This window comes from Silene latifolia, chromosome 9 (assembly GCF_048544455.1).
Source record: "Silene latifolia isolate original U9 population chromosome 9, ASM4854445v1, whole genome shotgun sequence".
Classification (NCBI taxonomy): domain Eukaryota; kingdom Viridiplantae; phylum Streptophyta; class Magnoliopsida; order Caryophyllales; family Caryophyllaceae; genus Silene; species Silene latifolia.
In genome coordinates, this window is record NC_133534.1 from 143,806,961 (window position 1) to 143,817,053 (window position 10,093).

Below are 10,093 nucleotides of genomic sequence, written 5' to 3' on the forward strand. Positions count from 1 at the left end.
AGCTTTGTCAAACCAAGTCTCTTAGCCAGAGACAATGGTAAGACACTCACGCTAGCGCCTAAATCGCATAGCGCGTTATCAATCAAATAGGTACCGATATGACACGGAATTGAAAAACTACCCGGGTCTGACTACTTAGGAGGTAACTTATTTTGAAATAGGGCTGACCCTACCTCAGTCAAAGCTACGGTCTCACTATCACAAATGTTCCTCTTACGCGATAAAATCTCTTTCATAAACTTAAGATAAGAGGGTACCTTTGTCAGCAACTCGGTGAATGGCACAGTGACTTCTAAGCTTTTCAGAAGTTCGACAAATTTGCCGAATTGTTGATTGGCTTTAGTATTCTGCAGCCGCCTCGGGAAGGGAACCGTGATGGGTATCTCGAGTCCCTTGTTTCTCTCTTCCAACGTGTCTTCCGGAGCAAGTTATGTATCCTTTGGACGCTTCTTACCTCTTGAACGAGGTCTTTCCGGTGATTTATCGCTTAATCGAGCACTAGCAGGCTCTTGAATAAGCTTCCCGTCATCAAAACTACTCGACCGACCAAATATCCCATTCGATCGAGCAGTTTCTTCATCAATATCAGTCGATCGAGTAAAATTTTCACTCGATCGATCAACTCCACTTTCCTGTTCACTCGATCGAGTAGAAAAACTACTCGATCGACCACTTTCTTCGCCAAATCTGCTCGATCGACCACCAGAAACCAGTCGATCGAGCACTTTCTTAGCCGTGAACTCATTTTCTTCGCCAGAACACTGTTTATCATCGGTTATAGCTCTCCTCGGGTCTGATTTTTGCATTTTCGGTCCCTCATATGAATGACTCCTTCTCAAATTGATGAAATTTACCGTCTCATGTGGATTCTTCTCATTTTGAGTCGGTAATTGACCCTGCTTTCTTGTGGATTGATTCATGGCTAGTTGGGCAACTTGAGTTTTAAGTGCCTTAATGGACGCATCTTTCTGTTGATCACTCAACTGCCACTGCTTTGTGAAGGCTTGCAACATAGACTTAAGCTCACCAATTTCACTCACCCCACCAGAAGATGATGCACCATGGTTAGGAGGAGTAAAGGAAGGAGGCTTCTGAAAGCCTTGTTGATTCTTGCGTGGAGGAACATAAGGCTGCTGCTGGTGCGGAGGAGGTGTAGGATTGAGCACATTTTGACTAGTCTACCTCAAATTGGGATGGACTGCCCCTTGGTTGTTATAATAGGAACCCCCTCCTTGCCTATATTGCTGAAAGGCAAGGACTTGTTCCTTCTCCATAAGACAGCCAACAGCAGTGTGGCCATCATTACTCCCACATCTCTAACATGTGACGGTCTCCCCTCTAGTAAGAACATGGACCGTCTGAGGCTCCCCAGCAGCTTGTAACTCCAACTTGTCAAATCTAGCATTCATGGTCTCCAGCTGAGCCAAAACCTGCTTATCAACTGCATGAATTGTTCTAATCCCATCCCTCGGGTTTCCATACTCAGCACTATGATTCGCCATCCCTTCAATAAGGGACCATCCCCTATCATCATCGGTGTTTTCCTAGAATCTCCCACTAGATGCCGCATCAAGTATGGCTCTTTGGTCGTCATACAGCCCATTGTAGAACTGATTAGCTAGAAACCATGGGTTAAAACCATGGTGAGGAATAGACCTCACCAACATCTTGAATCGCGACCATGCCTCATAAAAACTTTCATCGGGAGCCTGTCTGAAACTGGTAATCTTGGCCCTCAGCAGATTGGTGCACTGTGGAGGGAAATATCTCTTGTAAAAGGCAAGAGCAAGAGACTCCCAATCTGTAACCCCAGCAGTTGTGCGGTCCAAGTCAGTCAGCCACTCCCTAGCTGAGTCCGCTAAAGAGAAAGGAAATAAAACCTCCTTAATCTTATCTTGAGTTACCCCCTTAGTGGCGGGGATAGTAGAACAGTAATCTGTAAAGACCTCCATGTGCTTCCTCGGGTCTTCACCAGCCACACCTTTATAGATATTTCGCTCCACCAGATTAATATAAGAAGGACGGATGTCAAATGTATTCCCATCCTCAGTCTGGAGATTGAAACCCTTCGGAATAGAGGATGATTTAGGCACTGAATGAATAGAAAGTTTAGGCATCTTTACTGTAGAAATCGGACTGTCTTCCACGAAAAGAGAATGATCTAGCTCTGACTCGAAAGTACTCAAGTCTTCCTTTCGTGATTTTCTCTGCAGACGAAGTCTATGCCTGAATGATCTCTCTGGTTCTGAATCAGCTGAAACTAATTCAAACCTGTCTGACCTGGGCATAAACAACACTGAAAGAAAATGAATAAGAACTGCCTCAAGGAATAAAAATTCTCTGAGACGGATAAAATAAACGGAACTAGAACAAATAGGGCAATTGCCTCCCCGGCAACGGCGCCAAAATTTGACACGTCTGTCGTGTACCTGTCAAAAATAAACTAACTAAACTAACTATATAGCTAGGGAAGTCAGGTCAATCTCCACGGGGAGGCAAGATATCCGTAGAAGTCTGTCTATTTGGTCACAAATGGGGGGGGGGGGGTTGTTTGAATTGTATTCTAAACTACGAAGTATAAAGGAAAGAGAAATAAAGGCAAGAGCAGTAAAGGCAAGAAATGAGTTTTAAACTATCAGAGAGAGAGGGACATGTCAGGATTTCGGTTCACTACGGTAGTCCAGTGACTCAGCTGTAAATGACTCAGACGAATTATATGCGAGACGGATACGGAAAGGTCCTTTCGGTCCACTTTCTATCCTAAAATACCACTAACTTAACTTTCATTCTCGTCAGGGTAGTCTACTGTTCATAGCAGGCCTATTTAGTCCAATCTTTCGATCTAGGATTAATTTAGCCAGATTAAAGAATAACTCAGAAGCGTGCAATCAACTAAGTCGATAAATACAATTAAATTGCTATGGTGACAGAATCTCACAATTCATTCATCTAATTCATTTACTAAACATCACATTCCTACCGCAGATCCCCTAATCCCAACATGAAAGGGGTTTAGCTACTCATGTAGCTAATTAAACTAACAGCAGATAAATTTCTAGCAGTAAACATTATGAAATAACAAATAAAAAGCATAAAAGAGAAATTAGGGCAAAGGAATTAATTGGAGTAAACAAGAAATTAAGCAAACAATGATTAATTATTAATAAGAGAAGAGAAAGGAATTACAATCAAGCGAATTCCGGCATAAAGAACACAAATTCCGAGTGAAATAAATCCAAGGGCAAGGTTACAGTGAAGAGGAAAAGCAACGTAACAAAGTTTGATGTGTAAACTGCTTATAGTAAAAATGAATGATAGATAAAAGATTAGATGCCTAATAACCTAGTTAACGTAGGTTTAAATAGGAAAAGTAAATAAGGTTTGCGGATTAAAACAAAACACGGGCTGATTAAGGCCCATAATAGCGAAACCACTCGATCGAGTGGAATAAAACCACTCGATCGAGAAAATCCTCAACAGCATCTACTCGATCGAGTATAAAGTTACTCGATCGAGTAACCTGTCTTTCAGCAACTTAAGGATCGAGTAAGAAACTACTCGATCGACCATCCTGGGACGTAAAAACCACTCAATCGAGTGGTAAAACTGCTCGATCGAGTACTTTGTCTTCAAATCAGCTCAAGTTTGCGCCCGAATGCCTCGTAATCCGTGCCATGACGCTTCCAAACGTAATATCTCACTCTGGAAAATCCCGTCTCCTCTAAATGCATGCAAAAAGAACGAAAAAGAGTACGATTCCACTACTTTTGCGTTCATTTCTACAAAATGGACAAAACGAACTGAAGTAGCCAATTCGGGGCAAAATACCATAAAAACAGTATAAAAAAGCATAGAAATACGTGCTGAAATAGGCTAAAAAGACTATATATTATGCACGTATCAGACGGGATATGTGATGTGGATGTTCCCTTTGGGAACCGTTTTGGATATGATTGTGTTTTTGTGTGTTGTTAGGACTAGATATTGTGTGCATTTACACTATAAATGTATATATGTGTTCACACTTGCATTCACGTAGCTTGTTCATATGTTTAGTTGCATTTCATACACGTTGCATCTTGTTTGTAAATAGTTGCTTAGAGGCTCTAAATGTGGAGGGTATATGTCGTCAATGATGATAATTGTTTTGCACGTGTCATTCCCCTCTTGATAGCTTGTGCCTTTTGATGACACATGGTTAGGGTTTTTATTACAAAAACCCGGAAGTCTAGCTTAACAACCGAGTTGCGACCGCCCTGTGAGACCATATTGGACCCGAGACTCGATCTACGACCGACATAGCTACTCAAATGTGAGGATAGAGCCTCCATATGACCGGTCTATCAAACCGGTCCCGTTAGGTATTTGTGAGTAGTTCTCCTTACGTGGTATGTCATGTCAAAACGCATAAGTATGGAGCTCATTCCTTGATTCCGTAGAAGTGTTGATGTGCATATTGAGATGATTTTGTTCAATAAAGTAACCTCACAATAGCCAAATAAGCCTTTGCTATGCCCTTGAGTCAATTGTTTCCTTTTGTTAACCCATTTTGAGCCTAAGTCTTATCGTTTCTATTGCCAACAAAATAACTACATCCCTTAAACAACTCACCTTGGTTGAGTAGTTTGTCATTGTGGTTCTTTTGTGGAGTATATTTGGGTTGAAATTTTGACTCTCCTTGAGGTGTATGACCTTATTGCCACATGAGTGAATTGCAACTTTGGCTACTTTTGCTTAATGAGAGGTGAACAAGTCATGAAAAATGCAAGAAAGAAAATCAAATAGAATAGAGAAAAAATGAAATGGAAAACAAAAAGAAAAGAATGTTGGATTTGTGTTCAATAAAGGGTTGATGGACTTGCAATTGATCTTGTTTCGAAAAGAAATGAATAATTTTTGGAAATGGCAATCTTTGCCAAATTTTGTGGAAGAATTTTTTTGCATTGGTACGGTTTAGTGAATTGGTTAGATGTGACAACTACTCGATCCTTAGTCCCACATGTCCTAAAATGGTGCTTGCACCGAACCCTTTTCACCTAACCCAAGCCCTATTGCAACCCGATTGTCTCTCTTGTATGTGCATCATTTTGACATTTCTCTTGCGGATATTGGATGGAGTACCATATTAGAATACGGGCATGCTTCGCAAGTCGAGTTAGGGGGAGTGATTTTGGTTACTTTTTGTCACAAAAAAATCACCCGGTTCTTCAATGAGTGTCTAGTAAAACCCGTGAGAGTTGGTATTGTGTCTCCTTTGGTCAAAGGTTTGATATGGAGTCGAATCTTGTGTGTGTCGTGTCATTCTTGGGAGTATAGCGAAGTACTTCCCCTTTCCCACCTAGAATTTGTTTCTTAGGCACCCCGTGTTGTCAATGTTGGTCGCTTGAGCTAGAATTAGGGGATAGACACCTTGGTAAGACCCGGAGAAGACATCCTCTACTAATGACTCTCTTTGTTCGATTTTTGAAAGCAAAACGGCCGCTTAGATGAGGAAAGCGGTTTGATTTTTGTGATGCATCTTATATGTTGACTTGTGCTTAATTGAATGATTGCATCAAAATTTTCTGCAAGCCCCCACTTGCCTTGCAACGTAGTACATACCTCATTGTGTTTCGTTGTGAGTTAATGGGACGGAGAAGGCTCGTTAATTGCCTTTCAGAGGATAATATTAGTTTAGCTAGTCTCTTATATTAAGGGTCTCGGTTTAGTTTAAATGAGCTTACTCGAGGACGAGTAAAGTTTAAGTGTGGGAAGATTTGATAAGTAGTAATTTAGCGTCATTTTACTCATACTTTTATCTTACATTCCGACTCGATTTTGAGTGCTTAAATGGTTAAAAAGCTCATTTATTAACTAATTTATAATAATTAGTCGTTTTAGTATAATTAATTATATTTTTATATAATATTAGTATTATAATTACTTTATTAATGATATATAGTGAGACGGAAAGCAAGGCGAAAATTGAAGTGGGACGAGTCAAAGCTTTAAGTCAAAGAGGAGAGGAAATAAAGGTCAACCTTTGACCTTTCACCATCATCGTCAACTCAACTTCATCCCCGCAACATTCATCCCCTGTTTTTTTTCCTCCATTCCCGAAGTTACCATCAGAAATCACCATTGCTGCTCACCTCATCACCATCACTTTAACACATTCAACTGCCACCATCCGCGACATCATCATTCATCATCACTCGTTACCTCTCACGCCCCCATTAATACTTCACCATTCATTTTCACGAGCAGCCATATCAGTCACCATCTTGACTCGGTTTTGAATAACCCGAATGCATATACCACCATCAACCACCACGTCTCTTAACCTGCTCCTCCCTACATTCCCTCGTGTCCATCATCAATACCACGCACCCATTCATTCACCAACATCAACGTTCTCGCATCACTTTTGTGCTCCTCTACCGGTTGCCCGGTAGCCGCCTCACCGGCACGCAACACCCAATAACACTACTCCTTCCCCTTGCTTCAAATGTCTCGCTGTCGGTGCCTACCCCGGCCGCCGGTGGACCGCCAGGGCTCCCTCTGCTTCCGTCTTTTACCTTTTGTCAATTGTGTCGATGTTTTGTTTGTTTGTGTCGATTTGCTTTTTTTTTTGGGGGATTATTATTATTATTATTATTATTATTATTATTATTATTATTATTATTATTATTATTATTATTATTATTATTATTATTATTATTATTATTATTATTATTATTATTATTATTATTATTATCATCATCATCATCATCATCATCATTATTATTATTATTATTATTATTATTATTAAGAGTATTATTATTATCATATTATTATTAGTTGTGTTATTATTAGATTAGTAGAAAAAGACACCTCTCATTAGATTACCACACCTGAGATTATTTTAGACACCATAGTTTACCTTAGTTTATTATTCTACACATTAGATTAGAATAATTAGACTCTCTCATTATTGTAACAAGAACCCTAATATTTCTCCCTTTAATCAAAGTTGTAATCTTTCTTTCATATAAGTTTAATTCCTCTTTAATTTATTCAAATTCTAAAATTCTCAATAGTTTACATTTAGATTAGTGGGTTGTAATTGGAAGACAAAAAGAGATTCATCTTCCTTATTTCAACCAAAGTTTCTTTCTTTAATTAATGTTGGTATAATCCTTCTTCTTATTTCTCTTCCTTTCATTTGTTTACATGTTTATTGTTTGCTTATTCACTTGTCTTTATATTATGCTTCCTCTTGTTATTTACTTGTTAAATTGTTCATCTTTTGCTTCCATTTTCATTACCATATTTGAGTAGTGTATTGCTTGGGTGGAAGGGTAATCTTGTGTGGTTAATAGGGGTAGATTATTGGCTTGAACAAACAAGTACTAATTTCACTATTTTATAACTTGTTGGGTGAGAGCTTGACTTGTAACTAGATAATTCATGACGATTAGTGGGTCTTGAAGAATTAGAGCGAGAGTTCGATTATGCTAGGCCTTGGGTTAGTCTCACATCGAGGGGTGGGGATTTACCTTTGAAGTTACTTTAATCACTTGTTATTTGTGACATTACTTGAACCCTTTCTCTACATGGGTGAACCCGACCACCCTTGATTCCTTAATTAGCATCTTAATCAATTTGTCATTGCTTGCTTTAGTTGTAGTCTTATTAGTTAGTTCATCAATCATCCAATTGCATTTGCTAGAACTAAACTAGGAAACAAACGATCAATTTAAGAACCATAATCACATCTCTGTGGATCGACCTCCTTATCCTACTACATTCATTAGTTAGGTATTGAGTTTACAAATATTGTTTGTATACCGAGGAGTACGGCAAACTCGGTATCAAGGTGTTCTTTGGGTGTTTTCAAGGGTGGTTTGAAGGGGTTTTAAGATGGGTTTACACGGTTTAAAACCTTGGCCTTGACTTATTTGACCTGGATCTGGGTTGGGGTTGGCTCAGGGTGGTTAGTCGATGCCAGTGGGTGGTAGCAGGTGGTCAAGACTGGTGTTTTGCATGGTGGTTGCTGGAATTACGAGCTAGGGCAGATTGTTGTTTAAACACGATGAGAACCGTTTAATACTCGTTGCCTTGACCTCGGTATGGTGGGAATAGAAGCTGGCGGTGTGGTCAACCTCAAGGGTGGTATCGTGGTGGCCGTAGGTGGTGGTTTATGGTGGTAGTTGTCGAGTTTCACGAAAACAAGAGAGTTTTGGTGTTTGTTGTTGTTGTTCTTGGTGTCGTGAGTTGCTGACAGTAGGGTGGTGGTAATTCCAGGTGGTTTGGTTGTACCTGGGCTGCTCCTAGGGTTGTTTCGTGGTGGCCGGTGATGGAGTTTGTGGCAGTGGTGGCTATAAAAGCGTGAAATAGGGGTAGTTGTGGGTTGATTATGTCGTGCGTGTTGTTGTTGTGGTTGTTGTTGTAGGTCCTGGGTGTTAGAGCTAGGGTGTGATGGCATGGTTAGGAGGTGGACAGAGGTGCTCACGGTGGTGGCCACTGCTGGCAGGGGTGGTTGGTAGTAGTTGGTGTTGCGGGTTTTCGTGTTTTGAGTGTGTTGAATGTTTGTGTTTGGTGGAGTTGTGTAGGGTGGTTAGGGCAGATTTGTGAGGCCGCGTATGGTGGATAGTGGTGGCGGCAGGGGTCTGGTTGTGTAGGTGGTAGAGAGAGCTTCCGATAGGGATGTTTGGTGGATGGGTTGGTGCTGGGTTGGTGTTGTTGTGGGTGTTGTCGTGAGGTGTGTGTGGGAAACGTTTGGGTGGGTTTTGCAAGGGTTGCTTACACGTGACCCTAACATTATTCTATTGTTAGTGTATTGGTGATACGGGTTTTTGAAGACGGGGTTTAACTAGCCATTGACGTAATAATCCAATTATTATAAATTATTTATTTAATTAAGTTAATTAGTAATTATAATTATAATTATTATTTGTGTTAGGTGACGGATTTGTTGAGAAGCATTATTGTTGGATTTCTATTTATTTGGACTGCTTTATAAGGAGTATTAGCTTAACAGGTAGGATAACGATTCTACTGGACCTATTAATTGTGTATCTTCTCATTTAATTAGATGTTGTGTTAATTGAATTGAACTGTTTTGGATAATTGGATTATATATATCTCGTATATTGTGATTGGAAGCGGTTGTATTGGTTACTTCTGAGACGGTGTGGTAGGTAGCCATTGTTGTTGCTACGGTTGATTGATAATAGGTTGGATATCAGGTTTAGCCTGGCTGACATCATGGTAAGAGCCTTCGGGTGATGTTATATAAACTTATTGACTGAGGTAGACATCATGGTAAGAGCCTTCGGGTGATGTATTATAAACTTACTGGCAGACACCGTTTAATACCTTCGTGGTGGTGTAAGGCCCTATGCTGGTTCTTTAGACCTGTCTCTGGTGTGTCTACTCAACTGGAGGTTGAGGGCTGAATTTTGACTCAACGGGAGATTGAGGGCTGAATTATTAGAACAGTTGGTCTGGCATTTGTGTTTGAATCTTCGTACTATTTATATTATCTGTCTTGAGATTGTTATCCTACTTAACCTTGTGGTTGATAGTGTATTCGTGAACTGTAACAACCCGGATTATAAAACAAAGGGAAAACATATAATAAAATATATATCAGAGTATAACAATAATAAAAGGGTCAAGGTGGCGGAAACACCCGACCAATCCGGTTCGCTACTAAATCGAAAACTAAAACTAATTCATTATTCAAGGGTTCTCAAACTTAAAACAAACTCCTAAATAGATTATTAAGCTCGCTCGCACATTCCCCAAGCAAGCGTCAACCAGTCAGCAACAATCTAAACAACCTGAGAATGGGGGTCAACAATCAGTCGGGAGCAACTAGATGCTCTCCCAGTCATGTTTACAACAATTGAATATAACTAACAATGATTAACAATTGAAATGTAAAACCAGTAAACATGTAAGACCATCTATACTCATGAAAACCCAATACAGCTTACTACGACTTTATCAATCTTAGACAGACGCAATCACACAAATCTAAACCATATGCAACCACTAGACCATGAACACTTACAAGACCAGTAGTGACAAACGACCCACAACCACTCAAGGCACAAAGCTAGCACTA